Here is a 23,601-nt window from a genome sequence, read left to right as displayed (position 1 = left end):
TATATCGATATAGGGTAGAATGTGCCATCTTGCCCATATTTTGAGAGATCTCAGTGCCCAAACGATTTGAACTGTATCCTTGAGTAGCAGACTGTATGCAAGATGTTCAATTTAAGGAGAATGAAAAGTTGTTCCTATTGCAACCTCCCTTGGATTTATCATGACCTCCTGCCAGTCGTCATCTTCCAGCTTCCCAACATTTCTTTCCCACTTGGCCTTTAGTTTATTCAGTACATGTTTTATGTTCAGGTGAACATCTCACACAGTACTTCTTTATTCAGGCTGACCACTTAAACTGTTCTTTCTGCCAGCCCATCCCACTTATTAAAGAAAAAGTCAAAATACAGGGTTAATGGTATTATATGTTCCCCAATACTTCCAGATCAAATATGCTTTGGCCGGGGCGTTCAAAATGAAACAATATTACACGTCTTCAAAAAGCGTTGATCTGATGCAACACCTAGATGACCCACTAGCACTCCTTCTGGGGCACTTCAATAAAGCCTTCAACACCATTGTCAGGGAGCATCTTAATGTAGTTGTCTCAAAAATTAAAATGCCCCGAGGTTACCGACTAAATTAGCATCCTTAATTTGGAACCCAGGGCTAGAGCCAGGGTCAACAGAGTTCTCTTTGAACCCTTCCCGACTGGGCATGTTACCAAGCAGAGGATGCCATTTCTCCCTCCTGCTCTTTGACCTGGCCATTAAACAACTTGTGGAATGATGCAGGGTAGATGCTTTGCCTCAGTGATTCGACTGGCCACCAGGAGAGGAAGGCAAGATGTTGTGCAACACTGATATGCTTGTATTTCTTCTATACAGTGAGGACTGGTCACCTGGTAACAGCTCTCTCTCTCGTATGGAGTAAATCTATAAATAAATGTATTCACAAAAAACACACAGCCGTCATGCCGGATACATTGTGATGGGTACCTTGTGCAATGGAGTCAATCTTCCTCAATCTACAGTGGGGAATATAGCCCTATTCAGTATTGTCTTTCTATCTAGCGTTCTACGCAAGCTTCAGAATTATTCCTATTAAATCCCCCATGACTTCTTTATGTGCTTGGTAGTACTGTTATGTACTTTGTATGTCTCCATGGCAATAAGCTACATATCCGCACATGATGGGAGATTGGATATGACGTTAGCAGAAATGTTTTACTGTGCCTCAAATCTGGTCAGCATAAACTGGTTCTATGGCCTAAGATCTGACAAAGCTTATGGAGCTGAATAGTAGGCCCTTAGTGAGGTTAATCCACATCATTTTCCATCTGGACGTCATCTATAGAACCTACCTACAGAACAATACTTAGGATTTCTCATAACAACCTGAGGGTTATCAGATGGGGGATAGGTTCATAAAACAGACACTAATGTAGGATAGCACAAAATTAAGTAGCTGCCACCTAGAAGACTTTGGCGGATGGGATAACCTTAATATTACTAATGTAGGGGATGTGGTATATCACAATTACGTGCTTGCTTCTCCGGACCTTCAGCTGGAATTTGACCTTCACAAATGTCAGTTTCTCTGGAACTTCAGGCTTCAATGTGCTGCACAACTTAACTTGATGCATGAGCCCCAGTACCTTTAAAGGCTTGCTTATCTACCGTCCACCAGGCCCAAAAAGCGATTTCTTACATTCCATCTCAACTCTGAACGAAGGAGGGGCTTGCAACAGGAACTTCACAGTTCTCGGGGATTTTAGCCTTCATCTAGACTCCTTTGAGGACAAAGATACAGAAACTTTTAAGAATATAATGAAGGTTTTCCAACTCTCCCAACTTTTACTTCAAACGACCCATAGTGCTGGGCACAAATTAGATGCAATTTTCTCTAATAATGATCTTAACTCAGTGAAAGAATTTCAACAACTTAAAAATAAATCTGAGTAAGACGGGGACAATGTCAATAAACTGCAAAAAGAACTTTCGTAAAAGTTGGTTCCTTGGTGGCACAAAGCTTGACCCAGTGCAGGAGTACAAGTACCTTGGAGTCACATTTGACAAGGACGGGTCATTTTGGCGCCAGAAAGAGGATGCCAGAAGGAAAGGTCTGCTGATTGCACTAACTCTGAAAAACCTTGCAAATAATCTGATGGGGCGTACCCTAACTCCATTTCTGAAGGTAGCCTGGGCTAAACTACTCGCCTCAATTACCTACGGCAACGAGGCAATGCGGGGAAGAGACGCAAAGGAGCTGGAAAAGACACAGCTGTAAGCTTACAGAATCATGTTCAGCCTTCCGTCCAAACATCACCGGCCCAAATAAGGCTGGAATTTGGCCTTCTACGACAAGATCTAGCTAGGCACGGAGCTTATATAATCTGCTTGCATAGGATCAGAGTGCCACCACAGATACGTTAAATTATCTGCTGTGGCAGGACATACTACAAAGGGAGTACTCCGAAGCCAGACGCTGCCTACAGACAGCCCTAGAATCTACAGAACTTACAGAAGTCTGGGACGCACAAATTAGCTATCACAACTTTAAAAAACTGGTCTGAAAAACCTTAAAACAAATCTATTTGGTGGAAGATAAAGCAAGCTTCTCACACAGATCTCACGCCTGGATGACGCTTAATTCCTATAAAACACTGGCTCCGCAACCATATTTTAACGAGGGTTATCCGAAATCCATAAAAATTAACTTTTTAAGGTACAGGATGGGAATCCTTCCGTGCGCCCAGCATCTTCCGCCATGGCAAAGGTCACTAGCACAAGTGCCGTGCAGGTTGTGCAAAACCAAACAAGGTGATATATTACATCTAATCTGCTTATGCAAGGACCTGCATCAAGCACGGAAACAGCTTCTCAAAGAACCCTTCAGACAGAAAGGCATCTGCACCAGGATGCAAGCGGCGCTAGCATGCTTATATCCAGACAACACACAACTAAATTGCAGATTGGTCAAATTTCTTATGAACAGAAAATGCCCAAGATTACAAAAATCTGAACCAGGCCTGGGCAGCACACTGATAACAGGGACAATGTCCCCAACCAGTACGTAATTAGAACAAACTGCCAGAAGCTAAACAAGTGGAGAAAGCCTGACCAACATAACCACGATGACCTTCAAAAAAACCACGGAATAGGTGTCTGTAAAGCACAGTATTCAGACACACAATGGCACATAGTATGCCTATAATTACTTTATTTTTGCAAAAGCTCATCCAATATTCGGTTTTAAATTGGGTTTTAATCTGAACATTCCCGTGTATAAACTAAAAAGAATAATATATGTAATTTTGTATTTTATGCAGTAATATTGCAATGGTTTTAAGTAACTATGCAGGAAATAAAGAACTTGTCTCAGTGGAATTATTTCTTCCTCTTACTTGGTCCGATCATAAAGCCATCACGTTTAATTTAACTTTCTCCTCTCCTGAGCTAAGTAGGAAAACAGATTATAACCCCACACCACACTATATCTGGTCCAAAACCAATTTTGATATTCTGCAGCAACATCTTCCACAGGAATATATCATTCAAATTACCGATCCTATTCTGGCTACTGAGAACTACACACTCAGATTAAACATTGCCATGTCTAAAGCTGTGCCCAAAAGCAGTAGGGGCCCTCAAAAAACGAAAAAATCTGCACCCTGGTTCACTGAAACTCTTCGTCTAGAAAAACAAAAATGTAGGAGACAGTAAAGAAAATGGAGGGCAAACTATAATCCCTCTGATAGAGTTATCTAAAAGCAGACTCTGGCTAATTACAAGGCCTAATAAAGGAAAAATCGATGTATTTTACACAACAAATAGAGACATCTAAGAATTCCACTAGAGAACACCCCTCCAAGTTATAAACAAACTTTTCAGCTCTCATGAAATCAGTAACAAAAACTATATATTTTTTTTTTTTTAAATATATTTTTATTGCAGGAATTAGTAAATCGTTACAAAATCGACCAGCATTGTATCACAAGCAATATCAGCGAACTACAACCCTCTGTCCCCGCACCGTAAGTTCCGTACACAGCCATCCGGCCCACAACCCTGGGGTCGGGCGGCGAAATTCAATGGGGGCTCAGCAGGATATCAGAGCTGGTCCGGATGATCCACTGTCCGTCATCTGCTTTTCCAAACAAGCCTATAAACCCAAAAGAAAAACCCCCCCTTCTCAAAAAACTACTAACCAAAGTAAACCCCACCCAACTCCGCCATCAGCGCCTGGGAGCCACCGCAACAGGATCTGCTATGGGACCCACGGGGAAAGCAACAGGACTAATAGTGCAAATGTTTATCGGGACTCAGGGCGAGTCGCTTCTTCACCTTCAGAGTCGCTGGGGGCGCAATAATCCCTGAGGGCCTGCACTAACATTTCCCACTCCAACGCTGCCTCCTGCGCCTTCTCATTACGCTGCCTCCAAGCCAGTTGGTATCTCAGTGTACTCTCCCCCGCCGCCCACTTCAAGAGCTCGCTGTGCCATTTGCTCCCTGTTGGACCAACTCGTGCCTTCCAATTCCTGGTCACCTCTCGCTTAGCAAGGAGGAGCCCTAGGTCGATAAATTTGCTGGAAATTTTATTCTTGGGGGTATGAGGGAACCAGTGTAGGAGTCCCACCGCCGCATCAAATGATAAGGATCTCCCCGTCACTTCCTCCAGGGTCTTCTCCACTTCCACCCAGTAGGACGTTAATCCCGGGCAGGCCCATAACATGTGGAGGAGGTCCGCCTCCTGAGCGGGGCACCTAGGGCAATCCGCCGAATTCGTGGCAAAATATCGCTTAATTTTCACCGGGGTCAGATATGCTGTATGGAGAACGTAATAATGGACCAACTGAAAACGGGCGTGGCGTGTGCCCTTCCAGGCTCGCCGCACCAGCTGGGACCAGGTCGTCTCCGGGATCTCCCTGCCAATGTCCTCCTCCCAGCGGTTTCTCAAAGTAGTGAGAGGAGCCAACCCTTCGTTGATCAATCTACCGTAAAGGCAAGTGACCGCCTTCACCATGCCCGCAGACATCATCACGTATTGGCACACCGGAGATAAGGCGGGTTCCTCCTGCCCGCTCTTCCAGTGTGCCTGGATCGCTCGGACAATGGCCGAGTGCAACAAAAAGTCACCACGGGGGATCTCGAAGCGGTCCATAAGATCCTGGAAGGGCAATAGCGCCCCGTCCTCATACAGATCCCCAACTAGCTGTAAGCCGGCGTCCTCCCAGGCCGCCAATCGTGACCAATCGCCTCCATGGGGGAGGGCCGTCAGCATCCCCAAAGGTATTTCGGGCGCATAAGGTGTTCTTAGATGGCCTCGGGCGTGCGCCCGATTCCAACACAGGCGGACAGTCCGCTCCTCCAGCGATAAATCCCGCAGGGCCAAACGTTGTCTCAGCGCTATGAAGGAGAGAACATGCCTGGCCATGCCCGTCCCCCTTCTGTCTTCCGGGCCCCGGAATTCCCGGGCGATCTCCTGGGTGAAGGTCTGGAGCTGCGCTGCCAGGTAATACTTTTCAAAGTCCGGCACCGCGAGCCCCCCCTCATCTTTCGGCCTCATCAGGGTCTTGAGGGCCACCCGACGGCGGCCCGAGCCCCAGAGGAATCCGACCATCATAGATCGTAATAGTCGAAACGTGGCCGGTGGGACCCAGATCGGTAGTGTCCGGAAGTAATATAATAGTCGGGGAAGCGCCACCATTTTAAGCAGAGCGATCCGTCCCGCCACCGAGAGCGGCAGCGTGGCCCAAAAGTCCATGCAGCCTCGAAGGGCTCGAGTGCTGCGGGCAATATTCCCATCCAGGAGGTCGGATGGGTCGTGATAGACGAATACCCCCAGGTACTTAAAGCAGTCGGGTTCCCATCTAATCTCCCTACTTAAAGTAGGGGCGGGGGCACCCTTATGAACCGGGAAAAGACAGGTCTTGGACCAATTCACCCGGAGGCCCGAAACCTCCCCAAACTCCGTGAGCGCCGCCGCCGCTCCATGTAAAGCGTCGAGCGGGTCCTCTAGGAAGAGCAACAGGTCGTCTGCATACAGCGAAACGTAGTGCGGGCCCGAAGGCGTCCACAGGCCCATATAGTGGGCTCCCGATCGGAGGTGCAGCGCGAGTGGTTCCACCGCCAGCGCAAAGAGAAGTGGGGACAACGAACACCCCTGCCTCGTGCCTCGTTCTACCGGATATTGCGAGGAAATCAGTGGTCCCGCCCGAACCCTGGCCGATGCAGAGGCATAGAGAACCGCGGTCCATCTGATGAAGCCCTCACCGAGGCCGAATCTCCGCAGCACCGTGCAGAGGTAGTCCCACTCCAGGCTATCAAAAGCCTTCTCTAGGTCCACCGATAAGACAACCGGGGACGGGGCATCCACAAACGGTTCCCCTAGCAAGCGGAACAACCTGCGAATGTTCATAGTCGTGTTACGACGTGGGATAAAACCAGCTTGGTCCTCATGTACCAGGGAACTCATGTGTCCCAGCAGCCTCGAGGCCAAGATACTGCTCAGTATTTTATAGTCCACCGTCAGCATCGATAAGGGACGGTAAGACCCCGGGTCGGACGAGTCCCTTCCTGGTTTGAGGAGAGGAACCACCAACGCCTCACACATCGAGCTCGGGAGTCGCCCCAGCCCCTTCGCCTCCTTGTAGACCACCAATAACCTAGGGGCTAGGAGGTCGGCATAAGCTGCATAAAACTCCACAGGCAGGCCGTCCAGGCCCGGGGTCTTATTTCTCGCCATCCGTTTAATGGCACCGCGGATCTCCCCCAATTCTATGTCGGACCCCAGGGCTTTCGCCACTTCTTGCTCCACTGTTCGGAGCTCCAGTGGGCGTAGATAATTATCGAGCCGGTCAGGGTCTCGTGCGGAGCGACTGCGGTACAAACGTTCGTAATAATGCCGGAAGCAGCTGAGAATCTCCGGTTGAGTGTATACCTCGGTTCCGTCTGCCTTACGCATACTTGTCGTCAATGAGGACTGGCGCGTAGGGTTGGCCAGCCATGCCAGCAACGCGCTCGATCTGTCCCCCTCCGCGATGGACCGGACCGTATAGGCCTTGTAGTCAAAACAGCGAAGCCGTTCGACCTCCGCCGCCACCTTCTCCCTCGCCTCCGCCGTGTGTACCTGTAAGTCCGGGTGCCCGGGGCGGCGAATTTCCAGCTCGCGGAGTTTCCGGTCCGCTGCATCTAGGTCAGCTAGGATAACTCGCCTCATGCCCACCTTTTTAGAGATGCAGTAACCCCTCACCACTACCTTAAAAGCGTCCCACTCTAACGCCCTTGTACTCGCGGTGCCGCCGTTGGACGCAAAATATTCCGATACCTTATCCCCCAGGTCCGCCCTGAAAGCACTGTCCTCAAGAATCTCGGGTCGTAGCTTCCAGGTGGGCACCGCCGGCGTCCCGGGGAACCAGCGAAGGTCCAGCAGGAGGGGGTTATGGTCTGAAATGGTTCTGGACAAGTACTCAGATCGGACCGCTGCCGAAACCAGTTCGGGCGATCCAAGAAATCCGTCCAGTCTGACATGCAGCTCATGGAGGCTCGAGAAGTATGAATAGTCCCTAGATGTGGGGTGGTGCGCCCTCCAGATATCCGTCAGACCCCAGTGGGTCTGCCAATCCCTACGACCCTTAGCCGTGCGGCGAACCGGAGAATCGGGAAGGGGTGGATGCGAGCGGTCAGTGTCTACGTCCACTACTGAGTTAAAGTCTCCCCCGAGCAGAAGGGGCCCGGAGAAGAAGTGGGCCAACGAGCCCGACAACCTGGAAAGGAAGGCAGTCTGGTCTATATTAGGAGCGTACACACAGCAAACGTTCAAGTCCCTCCCTCCTAAAGTGCCCGAAATGGCCACGTAACGCCCCTCTGGATCTATCACTGTTTTCGTGACCTGGAAGGGGACCCCAGCTCTAACCCATATTAGCGCCCCTCTGGCATACGCGGAGTACGATGTGTAAAAGACCTGCCCCCTCCATCTACGCTGTAGCGCCGCCCCTTCCGCCTTGTTCAGATGAGTTTCCTGCAGCAGCGCCATTTGCACTCCCCTACGCACTAAATAAGCGTGGACTTTGTGGCGCCTGGACATAGTATGAAGCCCCCTCACGTTCCAAGTAACACATTTCAAGTTAGCAACATCAGCCATTGTCCCATATCGTTCTCGTACAGTCCCCCCATCCGGGTCCCCACAAAAAAAAGGACATTATTCATCCCAGCACTGATGGCGGCCATTTTCCCCAACCAAAACCAAACAACCCAAGAACGAATCAGACCCCCACCCACCCTCCCCAGAACAGGACCCAAACAGCACCATCCAGATCCCATCCAAACCTTGCCCTCCAACAACCCAATAACCCCTACTAATCCTGCGGTCGCCACCGTAGGAAGGCCTTAAGGGCCAGGTGCGGGCCGGGCGGAGGCAGTGGGCCCTCGACGCTCAGGCGACCAGGACTAAAAACAAGCCCAAAACAGTGCCAAAGACCCTCGGGGCAGAAACAGGGGCACCCCACCCTCCCCGCTCTCGTTGTCAGCATCAATTGACGGCAACCGCCTCCCCCCTGCCGGGCCCCCTCCCAAAATGAAGTAGCTCACCCCGTTACCCCTGTCCATCCAGGAGGTCTTCCACCGATTTCGGTGTGATCACCGGTGTATGGGCGCTATCAGTCACTGAGTCCTCTGAGTCCGATGGTGCCCCCTCGTCACCCGGGTCTGCTTCCTCTTCAATGGCATCGTCCCGTGCACCAGACAACTCCGATAACACCTCGAGCACTCCCCTCCGCTCCGTCGACGTCTCTGCAGTTGAGGGCCCCCCCGAGCGGCCTCGGCGATTCCTAATCCTCCTGGATCGCCGTCTCTGTTCCGGCTCCTCCGCCTGTTGAGATGCGGAGCCGAAGCCATCTTTCCCTGCTCTGTAGAGCTCGAGCCAGGCGCAGACATCCTCCGGGGTGTCGAAGAAGTGAGTCTTGTCATCGACAATGATGCGGAGCCTTGCAGGATAGAGGAGCGAGTACTGGATGCCCTCGCTTCTGAGCTCGCGCTTGACCGCCAGGAAGGAGAACCGCCTGCGTTGAGTTTCGTAGGTGTAATCCGGGAAGATGTTCACCTGACTGTTCGCCACTTTGAATGGACCATTATGTCTGGCGGCATTGAGGATTAAGTCTCTGTCCCGAAAGTGCAATAACCGCGCCACCACTGGTCTCGGGGCACGTCCCTGCTGCGGTGGCCGCGCCGGGACTCTGTGGGCACGCTCCAAGGTGTAGAAGGAGGATAGCCCCTCCGGGGCCACCGTGTCACGGAGCCAGGCCTCCGAGTATGCCACCATGTCGCCATCCTCGATCTTTTCCGAAAGGCCCACCACACGGATGTTGTTTCTCCTGTTGCGGCCTTCCGCATCCTCCGCTCTCTGCTCTAGGGTCGCAATCCGGGATAAAGCATCCTTCATAGTCGCCGCCAAGGTTCGCTGCGCCGGCTCCAAGGTTTTCACCGAGCTCTCCACTTCCTTGACCCGGTCCGAAAGTTTGCCGTGGTCCGCTCTAAGGAGACCTAGGCTCGTCGCTGATGGAGCAAGGATTCGCACGTAAAGCGCCTTGTTCCAGTGCAAGAACCTCGCCTAATGTATAATCCTACTAAAATAATTGTTTGTCATTTATTATACGTTTTCCCATACCCGCGGGTGTCCCCAGGATGCTTGCTCGTATGTCTTTTCCATATTAACGAAGCTTGCACTAAAGAATCGGCTGCTTCGCTGAAGTTCAGTCTGCGCATGCGTCGGTCATACCCATGTGATGTGACGTAATCGCATTCTGGAGGGAATTTGTGCTCATGCGCACTGTTGCAAAAATGGCCGCTTGACTCTCACCACGCTCTCCGCTTGCTACTGCTGCTTCAGCCTATCTGTCTTTTCGCACTAAACAGTAACGCTATAGTCATTATAAAGTAAGGGTTGGTTAGAATTTTATCATGGTATACAGTGTGATCATTTTGGATGTGATTTTAATTTGTTCTCGCTTACTTTTCATGTACCGCGTCTATGTGGGCTGGGGCATACGTGAGCAACGCCATACTGAGGCTCTTCTGAACCCTGTCATGTGACTGGGGAAAATCCTAACTGCGCAGAAGCTGAACCAAGCCAGCTGGCTCCTGAAGCACAATGCGCCTGAGAAGCTCTCTGGGAAAGCAGAGTCTTACCTTGGACGATGCAACTCTGTTGCTACCTAATGTGAACTCTTGTTGTACTGATGTATTCTATGCATGGGAACGTGAACTCAAGGGGCGGGTAGAAAATTTTAATATTTGAGAAGAAAAAGTTGAATTCTAGGGGGTGGTAATGATCGCACCACCTCTCCTGACCAATCATAATGTGGGAAACTGTCACTTGCAACATTAGAGGGTGGTCTGAGGGACCCCAAAATAGTATAATTGCCCTAGTTTAGCTTAGGAAAATTGTCCGATTTGTCCGAGTAGCAGACCTGTCACTGACCCTACGATCTCAATAGGTGCTCAAGCTGAAAGTGCTGCGGAGCACTCTGTCCATACTTTCCACAAACTCCTAAGGGGTGGAAAATCCTAAGTGCTGGCGAAGCACTTTGCTGGGGAATTCAAAAATCCAATCGGGGTTTCTGGCGGATTATTTGCAGAAGGGGGTAACGCAGGCGTTGCTGTCCGAAGCTGCGGGTGTTGGTCGTACCCTGGGAGGCCCAGCCCTTTGACCTGAACCTGAGGGGTATCCTGTCCTGATCTGTCCGTGGGCTGTACCTGTTCGCATTCTGGCATTCCTTTTCTGAGGGTCCTTGTCCCCGTCTTCCCATCTGACCCGTGGCCAGGGTTAGTCTTCAATCTGAATTAGGTAAATATTCGTCCGTGGGTTTGCAGCTCTCTCTCTCTCTCTCTCTCTCTCTCTCTCTCTCTCTCTCTCTCTCTCTCTTAATTCTTTCAGTTAAGCACTCTTGCCAGTGATACTGCTCTATCACCTTTAAAGCAAATTGAATGTGATTGTTTAGTAGGTTTGTTCCACTTCTCTCCCCACCTTTAGAAAATTGCCAAACTGTTATATTTTATTAGTATGTTCCAGTATTTCCCTTCCTTTAGTTGATTGCAGTGAATTTAGTAAGAATAGTTTAAAATACTTAGGATAAGTACATGTTTTAGGTCCTAATCTTAAACCCATGTCCTAGTATAAAATTGCAGTGACTAGTTCTGTTCTAAAATTCCTACCTTTAGTCTTCCCATATATTCTAATGGTTATAATTCTAATACAAAGTTACTTATTGGTGTTGATTTTGATGTTTGATATATTATTCTGCATATCGCTTATTGTCTTGGCATCTTCTCTTTGAACTCTTATAAAGTTTTAAACTTCATCAGGTGTCTGTGGTCATTTTACAGAAATTGTGGATAAGTATGTACTGAAATATAAAGAATATTTTTTTCTAGGTTCCCTGTCTACTATTTTCCCTTATAGCTCCAGGTCCGTCGGAAATTTGTGCCTGTGGTAAGTCAGGTACATGGTAAGCAGAGGTGTAACCCAAACCTTAATTACTCATAGAAGCGTGCAGCAGAAGCCATCACCCAGTTCACCCCAAATGTCAATGGTATATTAAATTTTATGCACGCCAGGGCCCAGTGCGTGTAAGTAATTGGTGAATTCGGTGACCCGGGTGAACTGCGCGCTCTATCAGTAATTTTCTGGCAACCAGAGGATGGTTTGGACTAGTTAGATTAGGTAGACAGGATAATTGATAAACAAACCGTAAAAACAAAATGTGCTGCTGATTTTCTACTGTATTGGTTTAAATGTTTTTGAAATGTTTTTAGGATTTATATGTAAATGTATATGATTTTGCATTGCTGCTATAGATATTGCATGTTGAATTAACCCAGAACTGTTTGTAAGTGTTCAGTGTAGTCCGAATCCCCGGGGAAGTATTTGGCTAACGGTGAGCAGAATCCGGTTAGCTGTTGAAGTCACTAGGGTTTGAGTCATTAGTGCAGGGTTAGGAATAACTGGAAGCACTAATTAGGATCTTTTGTTGCATCTGAATAAATGATAGCTACGAGTCCGGTATAAAACTTTCATTGCGATATCACCTAGTAAGGGTCGCATACGGAAGGAGTAGTAGGGTCTCCGAGGCTTGACTGGTAAGTAAAATAGTTCACTGGTGAAATCCCGGCTCAGTACATATCCCTGACGAAAGCGGATGAGTCGGAAGAATAACGGGTTCTATATTACTCGCGTGTGAGGTTAGGCAAAGAAGTCTACCCAGAGTGAATGAGAAGTAGACAGAAGTGGTTTACTTGCAGTGAAAGGAAGTTTTTCTATCTCTTTAGAACACTCAGACATAGTGGCAGACGTTGTGTGTTAGTAACTAAGTTTTACATTCGCACTTTAGGAAAAGTTAAAAGTTTCCGTTACCTTGTGAAGGAGGGAGTCGGTCGGAGGGCTGCTCTGACGTCACTCCGTGCCGCGCTGGTATTGGTCGATACCGCGGGTGTGTAGTGAAGCTGAATTTGTGAAGGAGGGGTGAGTGCCGAAGAGTGAGACTCTGTCTTGCGGAAAGGCCGCGCACCCATTGGCTAAAGATTTTTGTATTCTCTGATCTGATTGGGTAGTGCGAAATAAAAGTCGCGCTAGCATTGGAAGTACAAAGGTAAACAAAATTAATCAAGCCGAGTTAGAAGAGAGTCTGGAAAATTATATGTGGTATCCAGATTTTATACCAAATCCAAAGTACCTAGGATTTCATAAGGATCAGATATTGCGAGGTAGACCGCACATGATGTATGGAATAAAAAGGAAACTGTCATTTACTGACAAAATAAAGAATTTTTTCAAAACCGACAGGCCCATTAGAACGAGGGAAGGTGTGCTCATTCCCCCGCCAAATACCCCTGCCTCTTTTATGATGTTTGACAAAGGGTATCACACCTGTGTATGGTTGGAAAATTGGGCAAAGTATACTGCTGAGGACGGAGTTTTAGCATTCCCTGTTGAAGGTACATTTAATGGTCGGGTTCTGTTTAACTTAAGGACACGCATGAATGAATTACACCCCAGACCCAGATTGACCCAGTACGAAGCCCTGGAAGAATGGGAGATTGAGGCACTAGAAAGGGATAGACCCAGGATGGATAAGGGATTAAGTAAATGGTATCCCAGACTTCCAACGCCAACCAAAGAGCAGAAAATGAAACAGTGGAGGCAAAACATGATGACAGAAGGGTTGTTTCCTATGATGGGAGTATTAGAAGAAAAGAAAGGAAAATGTAAAGAAAAGACCCATCACCTAATGCCTGTAGGGGACTCAGAAGATGAGCACCTGGAGGATTTGTTAATGAAAAATCCCCCTCCCTATGTTGCAGAGTCAGAACCTGTGCATTCTCCAAACCCTTTTTCAAAATATCCCAGATGTAGGAGGGATAGTGATACAGATGGAACGGGTACAGACAGTAAGGTCAGTGACGGGGATGGGTTTTGCAGACCTAAATCTACGGTCCCAAATTACCAGCCGTTCGGGGAAGGACCACCCCGCTTGGTCACTCCGACTGCTCCAAGTATTTATCCTCCCTTGGTACCTCAGGTATTGCACGACAATTCTGCAGAAAAGGCTCTACGAGAAAAGGAAAAGGAAGCTCTGGCTAGACAGCGAGAGGATTTAGTTCGAACCATTGCCCAGATACATCCCCATCCTGATTCCCTGACTATTCCAGTAACTATTGGTCCAGCTATTCCACTGTATAGAGATAACCTGGCTAGTCCCCGTCCTCCTGTTATCTCCCCAATAGTGCCCACTCCTAGTATCCCACCCTCGAGAAAGGAGGTATACATAGATGAGGATCAAGAAAGCGAGTGTGAATCAGTGGTTCTGATGGATTTGCCTATTAGGGAACCTAGGACTAGCATGTCGGGGGCAAGAAGTCAAAGTAGGCCAAAAGAGGTGTTGATTGAAGGTGCATCTGGGGTTAGGAGTGCCACAGTGGTGTCCCCAGAAGAATTAGACAGATGGACCAAAGAGCTGGAAAAAGATACCACTCCCCAACCCAAAGCGTTAGAAATATATAAATTAAGAATAGAAATAGAAGAGATGATGGCTGGAAATGTGGGGGTGGAACGCCTGAGCTCCTACAATGAAGAAGAATTGCTGTTCATCAGTAAAAATCTTACCCGAAACGCTAGATTACTCCATGAAAGGTTGATGGACACTGCCACAGAAATGGGGATAGATGTCAGTCGCTCCAAAATTCTTCAGAAACCCTACAGAGTAGACTTTGCAGATAAGGACTTAGAAAGCTTGAATGTGATGGGAAAACAGATCCAGATAAAAGAATTATTAAAGCTTTTGCAGAAATGGGGGGATGTGGGAAAATGGAGAACCTGGTGGGCGAAGAAAAAGGAAGACAGTAGAGCGAAATCACAAGCGTCAGAATATATGCTGAAAGAAGTAACTCCCGCAGAAAAATTGTGTCCCATGAGAGAGGTCCCGGGAGGGAAATATGTCCATGTCCCTTGGTCCCGACAGGATATTGTGTCATTTACAAATGACTTCCCGAAATTACGGGAGAAGCCTGTTGATTGGTACAGGCAGGTAGAACGTTTCATAAAAGTTCAGAAATGTCTGCTGAAAGACCTGGATGGGTTTTTCGACATTGTGGTCCCTGTAGATCTGTGGACCGACTGTAAAATTGAAATTGATTGGCCCAGTGAGGAATTTCCCAGAGATGAGAAAACAGGAGCGCCTGCACCTGAAGTAATGAGGAAGTATGAGCAAGTTATACAATATCTCAAGAAAAAGGTTCCCGCAAAGGAAACAGATTGGACCCGAATAGATAGAACCACCCAAGAACGTGATGAAACTGTTCACTCCTATTATGAAAGGTTACTGCAAGTGTTTAAAACATACAGCGGTATCGATAATGTGGACATGAAAGATATGACACATTTCAGTTACAGATTTGTGCTAGGATTAAGGCCCGAAATCTCCCAATGGATTAGAGACAATAAAATCAGTTGGCAGGGAAAACCAATAGATGATGTCCTGAAATACGCAAAATACTGTGAAGATGAAATCGAAAACAAAAGGAAGGCCCTCAAGGAAAAAGTAATGTGGGCACAGGTGAAGTTGGCTGAACAACAAGAACAGCAGTTAAGTAACTTGAATTCTAATAAGAACTCACAGAATACCACTGGTGGGGGAGGAGGAAAGCCCCGAACTAAAATGAGTAGAGAAGAGGCTATGAAAAAATTCCCTTGTCACGGGTGCGGCCAAATAGGGCATTGGAGAGACGAGTGTCCACACCTGCAGGCCGGTAATGCCCCTGTAAATGGTTTAAACCCACAGGTGCAGAAAGAGGGGACGAGGAAGAACCAGCAACAGGTAAAGCTACCTCCAGTACCGCGAGCTCCTAGACACAATTTTAAGAATCAGGGTCAGCAGAATGAGAGGGCGGAAGTATGGGAAGTCGAGAATGAAAGAGATGCAGTCATTCCACAGTACTTGTTAAATGACACCTTCCTCTATGAAAATCAAGATTGACGGGGCCTGAGAGGGGAGGATGAGGAGTGCGTGCTTGGCGCCTCCTTGCCGGTAGACCAGACTGGGCCATACATTGAAGGAAAGGTTGAGGGAAAAGACGTCACCTTTCTGTTGGACACTGGTGCTACCAGATCTACTGTGAGGACAGTGGATGTTCCTAACCTACCCCTCTCGGGAGAAGCGATCCAAGTAGTGGGCGTCTCAAATCAAATAATAAGTACCCCAGTAACTGAACCAATGGAAATCTCCATAGGTAATTTCAAGGAAATGCACAGATTTGTGGTCTGTGATTCTAGTCCTGTGAATCTGCTAGGACGCGATTTGTTGTGCAAGATGCATTGTACCATCTATTGCACACCAAAAGGCGTCGAAATTCAGACCCCCGATGAAGATGGCCTGTACAAATTGATGCTGGTCAGACAAGATGCAGATATCAAACCGTTAACAGTTGAGGATTTACCTGAAGAACTCCAGTTAAGAGTAGTTCCAGAAGTGTGGGATTTCACAGGAAAGGATGTTGGCTTGATGGCGAATGTAGACCCAGTTAAAATAACGATAAAAACGAATGCTGTATATCCCAAAACCAGACAGTACAAAATGAGTGCAGAAGTGAAAGCAGGAGTAGCGACTGAAATTACCAGGCTGCTCGAAGCGGAAATAATAGAAGAAGTGATGAGCAGCCCCTGTAATTCGCCTATCATTAGGATCAAAAAGCCTAGTGGAAAGTACCGGGTAGTGCAAGATTTGCGCAAGGTAAACCAGATTGTCGTGCCTTGCTGTCCTATTGTGCCCAACCCTGCAGTGATACTATATCAGATTCCCTGGAATGCAGAATGGTTCACTGTCATCGATCTGTGTCATGCATTCTTTTCCATCCCGTTGCATCCAGAAAGCAAGTTCCTTTTCAGTTTTGAATTTGACAGCCATATCTATGTCTGGAATCGTGTCCCCCAGGGGTACACCGAAAGTCCATCGATTTTCAACCAGATACTAAAGAAGTGCCTTGAAACTCTGGTGCTGCCGAGAGAATCTGTTCTAGTGCAGTACATAGATGACCTATTGGTGGCATCTAAAACCCAGACAGACTGTGTCACCGACACCATTGCCTTGCTGAATCACCTAGGAAAGGGAGGACATAAAGTGTCACCTGACAAGTTACAATTTTGCAAAAACTCGGTAAAGTATCTGGGGCACCAGATAGAAAAAGGAATCAGGAAAGTCACTACCGAAAGAATCAAAATAATTAAAGCCATGGAACTGCCCAGAACTCAGAAAGAAGTAAGAATGTTCTTAGGGGTTGTGGGCTACTGCAGACAATGGATTGTAGGATTTGCCGCGCTAGCAAGACCCCTGATAAAAATGACCAAGAAAGGAGTAGAAGACCCCGTCAGCTGGGACAATGAAAGCATGAACGCTTGGGTAACATTGAGGAATTGTCTATGTACCGCTCCTGCATTGGGTATGCCTGACTACTCTAAGTCTTTTGAGCTTTTCTGTGACACAAGAGAAAATTGTGCTCTTTCAGTCCTGACCCAGGAGCACGGGCTAATTAGGAGACCGGTGGCCTATTTTTCAGCCACTCTAGATCAGGTGGCTGCTGGATTACCGGGGTGTCTGAAAGCAGTTGCTGCTACTTGCGTCAGTCTGGAACAGAGTGAAAACATTGTCATGGGACATCACGTCACTGTGTATGTTCCTCATTCTGTTGTAATCCTGCTGACTAGAACTAAGACCCAGTACCTCACACCTAGTCGGCTGACTAAGTATGAAAGAATTTTGATTGGTGCTGAAAATGTAACCATTTCTCGGTGCAATGTCCTAAACCCAGCGACACTGTTACCTGTCCCTCTGGATGTAGACCAAGAAGAGGAAGGGGAACATAATTGCATCGATTTGACTGAGTTCAGTACAAAGCCCCGCCCAGACATTCGTGAAATAGCACTACTTGATGGGGATAAGACAATGTTCGTGGATGGCTCGTGTTTAAGACATGAGAGTGGGGGCCTGAGTGCTGCCTATGCTGTGGTTACGTTGACAGAAACCATAGAAGCATCTTACCTGAGCGAGGTGAAATCTGCACAAGTGGCAGAGCTCATCGCGTTAACTAGAGCGTGTAAGAGGGGTAAGAACAAGAGAATAACTGTTTACACAGACAGCCAGTATTGTTTTGGGGTTGTTCATGACTTCGGCCAATTGTGGTTGCAAAGAGAATTCATGACTTCCTCAGGCACCCCTATCAGAAACGGAAAGGTGGTGCATAACTTACTGGAAGCTATCCAATTGCCCAAAGAATTGGCTGTGGTCAAGTGCGCGGCTCACAGATCTGGAAATGACGATGTGACCGCCGGTAATAGGTACGCTGACCAAATTGCCCAGTTCTGTGCCCGATACCACATGTCACTCCAAATTGCGTTGTGGGGTGGAACCAGCTGCCAACTTATGTTGTTTGAGAATGTGTCAACGTGGGAAGAATTAAAAGATTTGCAACAGGCAACAGACAGACAAGAAAAAGGAAGGTGGGCCGCAAATGGATGCAAGTTGAGAGATGATGGTGTGGTAGTAAATTCGACTGGGGTGCCTGTACTGCCTGATAGCTTGATCGACCCCATGATCAGAATGATACATGAACCAACACATATGGGAAGAGACGCGATGTGTCGAGTGTTTGACAAGGTGTTCTGTAATTCAAAATTCAGGAACCAGGCGGAAAGGCTTTGCCAGAGGTGCCTAGTGTGTCAGCAGTTCAATGCAGGGAAAAAGACTGTGGTAGAACAAAGTACGGTTGGAAAGGCAGTAGGTCCCTTTGTCAGAATGCAGGCAGACTTTGTAACCATGCCTAGGTGCAAAGGGTATAGATACATTTTAGTCATAGTTTGCCTATTTTCCCGGTGGGTGGAAGCTTATCCCGCTAAGAAAAATGATGCCCTAACTACTGCCAAATTGTTGCTCAGGGAGTTGATACCTAGGTATGGAATCCCAGAGACAATCGAAACGGACCAAGGTGGGCATTTTGCCAACGATGTCCTAGAGGAACTCTGTAAAGCATTCAAAATGAAGCAAAGACTGCATTGTGCCTACCATCCAGAGGCTTCTGGAGTAGTGGAACAAATAAATGGCACCCTGAAATCCAGATTGGCCAAAATGTGTGATTCCACAAAAATGAACTGGATAGAGGCTTTACCCCTTGTGTTGATGAGTTTGAGAAGTATCCCGAACAGAAAAACTGGCCTGAGCCCCCATGAAGTGTTGATGGGAAGAGTGATGCGACAGGCATGGGTACCCGGACACAAACTGCTAAGCATTTCTGATGATATGGTACTAGAATACTGCAAGCAGCTGGGTGACCAAGTGCGTTCTCTCTCTCAGCAGATTGGAGAGACAGAAGACGAGTGGCCAAAGACTCCAGCACGCAAACTGCAACCAGGAGATTGGGTGGCGTTAAAGAAACACACCCGGAGCAGTTGCCTGAAACCAAGGTGGGGAAAGCCACGACAAGTGATCCTCGTCACTACAACTGCTGTAAAGTGTGCGGGCGTACCGAAGTGGATCCACGCCAGCCACACAAAGCGGGTAACTGGAGAAAACGCGACTGAAGCTGAAGGCAGCTCAGCTGAGGAAGCTCCCGAGGAGGAGAGTCCGGAGCTAGCTGACATCGAACTGCCAAGCACAAGTCGAGACGTTGAATGGTTCCCTGCCGACGACCCGGTTCATGACCCAATACGAACCAGGAAATATTCCTACTTAGACAGTGAGTGGGATAGCCCAGGTGAGCTAGAAATAGACGAAGAAGATCAGGTCAACGAGAATCACATCACACCTGATCAGGAAGTAGGCCAAGTAGAGGCAGATAAAGACATCGGAACTCCTCCTGAAACTCCAGAGACTGGAGAGGGTCAGATAGTAATTAGAGCTGACGTTCATGCAGAAGAAAACGAAGAGGTTGAAGAGCATGAACAGGAACAGATAGAAATAGATCAACGTACTCAGACAACCGAAGTAAAGCCAAAGAAACACAAAAAGCAAGTACGATTTGAATCTGAGCAAGGTCAGACTAGGGACCAGGCAGAAGACATAGATGAAAGACCTGGAACAAGTCAGTCAGGTAGGGAAAAAGAAGTGCCACAACCAAAAGTAAAGAGAGTACACGAAGAAGGCCAAGTTTCCTCTACCACTGGGAGGCACGGAGGCAGAAGTGCACCCCGATACGTCAAAAGACTAAGACTCAGACTAAAGACAGTCGAAGAGAAATTGAAAGACCGAAAAAGGGCTGAAAGTGAAAGAAAGGCAGCCCAAGGAAAATCGCTGAGAAAAAGCGACAGACTAAAGAAACAGAACCGACTGTATCGGAGCCCTGAGTGGACTTACTTTGTGTTGGAGGAAATAGACGAACCACACCACAGTGGCAACAGTGACGACGAGTCCATTGCTGATCGGAGTTCGGACGAAGACCCTCCTTGAGAGAGCCCCGAAGTGAGCCTTTGGTGCCAAGAAACGAAGAGGGGTAGCAAAAGCCACCTGTAAGCTAAAAATGTCTGATCCGAATGTCTCTGGAAGGTCCCGATGTGGGTGTCTTAAAACTTGCTGTAAAATATGCTTGTGTAGTATAGCAATGCTAATAATAATGTGGATAGCACTAACAGTTTTTCTACCTTTTATGATAAGCATAAATCCAAATTTGTCCCCTACTGAACCAGAAGCAGTAGACGTAGGGGTTGTACAGACTGTAGAAACACCACGAAATTTAGAAAGACGCGACAAACAAGTAGGCTTGACACACACACGACCTAATTTAGAAGCATCAGATGAGGATGGACTACACTTCCACAAAATGAGAAACAGGACACATTTGAATGTTTTTGCTAATTTGTTGGTGCATTACGTAGAAGCTATGGAAATAGAAGACTGTTATGTCTGCATGAAGCTACCTACCTCAGTGGCTGAAGGCGTGACATACCACCACCTACCTTTAACCTATGGAATTTCCTGCAGTATTTTAGCTAGCTTGTTTTATAGGAGCACTTTACAGTACTATTATTCAAATGCTGACGTAGTATTTTCTGAACTTCCTATTAGAGGACACCTGAACCTTGTACATACCAAAAGTGACGTGACTCGTTATATGGGAGAATATTTTCTGACTATAGGCAACATAGATTTAGATGAAGCAAGGCAAGGAAATCTGACCTGTTCTCTACAAGAGCAGGAAAAGATGTTCATTAAGATGGCAGACAGAAGGAGAGAAAAGTTTCAAAAGAAAGCAAATGACGAAAAAGATAGAGTCCCTAGGTGGGCTGAGCACATGGATAACACCTCGCAAGGCGAAGCTAATCCTGCCTTGTTGCTGGATTTTGAACGAAAGGGGAAACTTTGTATCCATAGAGAAAAGACAGAGTACTATAACAATGTATTCATCGGTTCCAGCGAGTGTGAACATAATTACAAAGTAATTGGAGGTTGGGGTTTCAAAAATGGGTCAGAACCTGTGTTTCCCGGAATATATTATATATGTGGGAACAAGGCTTATTTCAAATTGCCGGATCACTGGTATGGAAGCTGCTACTTTGGCATTGTTTTCCCGAAAATATACCATGTGAATAATGCAGCTGGAAGCGATGAAGAAACTAATGGCTTAGTGCGTAGTAAACGTGAAAGTGTAGGTGAAATTATAGGTGATATTTTTAGTGCACTGATACCTGGAATGATGGTAGTTCTGAACACCCATAGAATCTGCAAATTGTCTACAGTAGTGGACCGGCTATCAACGGACACTGCTGCTGGATTCCTGATGGTCAATACTGAAATGGTTGCGATCAGATCAATGGTTTTACAAAACCGTCTTGCCCTCGACACCTTATTAGCAAAAGAGGGCGGAGTCTGTAGAATGCTGAAAGCGCAACATTGTTGCACTTACATTCCAGATAAAAGTATTGAATTAAAACAATATGTGAAGAACATAACTAATTTGGAGAAAGAACTCAAACCATTGGAGGTTGACAGTGCCTGGACGAGACTGACTGGAGGTCTCTCCTCTATAGGTAGTTGGTTTTCTAACCTAGGTAGAAATATTTTGTGGAAAATACTGATGCCAATAGTCATGATAGGTGTGGTCGTGTTGATTATCTTTATCTGTTGCAAATGCCAAAAATGCAAAAAGAAGTCTCTAGAACCCAAGAGGGGGGTGAAGAGAAATATTGATGAGCTAGAATTAGAGGAATTAAGAAATGAAGTCTACAAGAAGGTGAAAAATCACCACTCTCATAGAGAGGCTGAAAGAAAACTCAACAACAAATTTGTCGAAATACAAATGAGTGATGTGGATGAATGAGAAGTTGGCATCTGTTTCCTTTATGTGGTGATGATAGTAAATATCATCAAAGAGGTGGTCGCTATCGCCTCCAGGACGCGGTCGAACTGCTGTTGCATCGATGCACCACCAGAACTCTTTGGGTCCCCATGTTCCTCTTTGTCCTGGGTCTCTGAGTCTGAGGCGGTTGGGGTAGTCCCCTTGGCTCCTCTAGGTTTCCCCATATCGCCGGGGGCACTCCGTGATGGTCCAGGAGCAGGCGTCTCCGGGTGCAGACGCCAACCACGACCCTCCCGGTTACTGGACCTCGAATCGAGTATCGGAGACCTCCTTCTCCAGGGCCTGTGGGAACTTCTCCGCTTCGGCTCACGCCACCACCACGGCGTCCGAGGGCACCGATGAGGGGGCGGAGATAACCGCCGCCAGGTCGGGCAGGCCCGCACAGCCGCTAAAGTCCCGGGGTGAGGGTCACCAACTCCACCGGACGATTTGTGGCGCCAGAGTGTCGCGCCTCCCATGGAAGTGGACTGGCCAGGAAAACGTAGCTAGGTGCGGTGTCGTGAGTTGGGCCACCGCCCGGTTCACCAGACGTCCGCTCACGGGATCCACTATAACGTGGGCATCCGCCCAGTCACCCAACCGAGTGCATTCTTGTTGTAGAAAGTCCGATCTGACCGATATCTAGTGCACAGATCAGCAGGGGATGGCAAAGCCGGGGGCGAGACGCCGCCCGCGACGCTCCTCCAATTCAAAGGATCCGGCCAGGGGGACAATGAAGTCCGGGCGCCATGTTGGGTCGCACTCCGCAAACTTCGGTTTTACGCCGGATCACCACTCGTCCGAGCCTCGCCAGGGGCCCTGGCAGGTCTTCGTCGGTCCGTTCAGCAGAATGCGGGGTCTGGGGTGCCCCGCAGCCTCCGATTTACAGGATAATCACGGGCTCAGTCCCGGAGCCGAGCTCTCAGGCGACCATCGCCATCGGCGCCCAAGCCACGCCCCAACAAAAACTATAATAATAGTTCTTCCTTCTGCGAGAAGGTTGCATCTTATTTTCTGGATAAAGTGGAACAAATCTACAATCAGTTTACATGCTCCAAAAATTCAGATCCCATCGATAGCATCACTATAGCACAGGCTTCCACTCCTGATCTTATCTCTCCACTCAATAATCTTCAACCTAAACTCAGCCAATTTTCCTATGTCACTGACTCAGAAGTTCTTAACCTAATCTAGTCCACCAAGTCAGGGTCACCCACTTGATCCCTGCCCACTGTCAATACTCAAAATGATCCCTATCCCCATTACCTCGTATCTCACCAACATCTTTAATGGGATGTTCAGAGCTGGAACTTTTCCAAAACTATGAGAAAAGGCGTCCATCTTACCACTCCTCAAGAAATGGAACTTATCAATCAATCAATCAATCATAGACATTTATAGAGCGCTCTACTTACCCGGAGGGTCTCAAGGCACTAGGGGGGGGGTGGGGGGGGGGGGGGGGTTGCTGCTACTGCCCGAACAGCCAGGTCTTGAGCTTCTTCCTGAAGGCGAGGTGGTCTTGGGTCAGGCGCAGGTCGGTCGGGAGGGAGTTCCAGGTCTTGGCGGCCAGGTAGGAGAAGGACCTTCCTCCTGTTGTCGTTCTTCGGATGCGGGGGACGGCGGCGAGGGCGTGACTGGCTGATCGGAGGTGTCGTTTGGGAGCGTAGAAGTTGATGCGGTTGTTGAGGTAGCTCGGGCCTTGATCGTGGAGAGCTTTGTGTGCGTGGGTAAGGAGACGGAAGGTGATTCTCTTGTTGACCGGGAGCCAGTGCAGGTCTCTTAGGTGTCCGGA

The 23,601-nt window shown here is 47.9% G+C and overlaps 1 protein-coding gene across 3 annotated transcripts in view; it reads right to left on the bottom strand.

Annotated features, from left to right (window-relative positions):
* The window catches only part of AKAP9 (A-kinase anchoring protein 9), a 1,796,561-nt gene that overhangs the window by 13,033 nt on the left and 1,759,927 nt on the right, over window positions 1-23,601 (bottom strand). The window lies entirely within an intron of this gene.

This window comes from Lissotriton vulgaris, chromosome 10 (assembly GCF_964263255.1).
Source record: "Lissotriton vulgaris chromosome 10, aLisVul1.2, whole genome shotgun sequence".
Classification (NCBI taxonomy): Eukaryota; Metazoa; Chordata; class Amphibia; order Caudata; family Salamandridae; genus Lissotriton; species Lissotriton vulgaris.
This window is presented reverse-complemented; position numbering and strand designations above follow the sequence as displayed.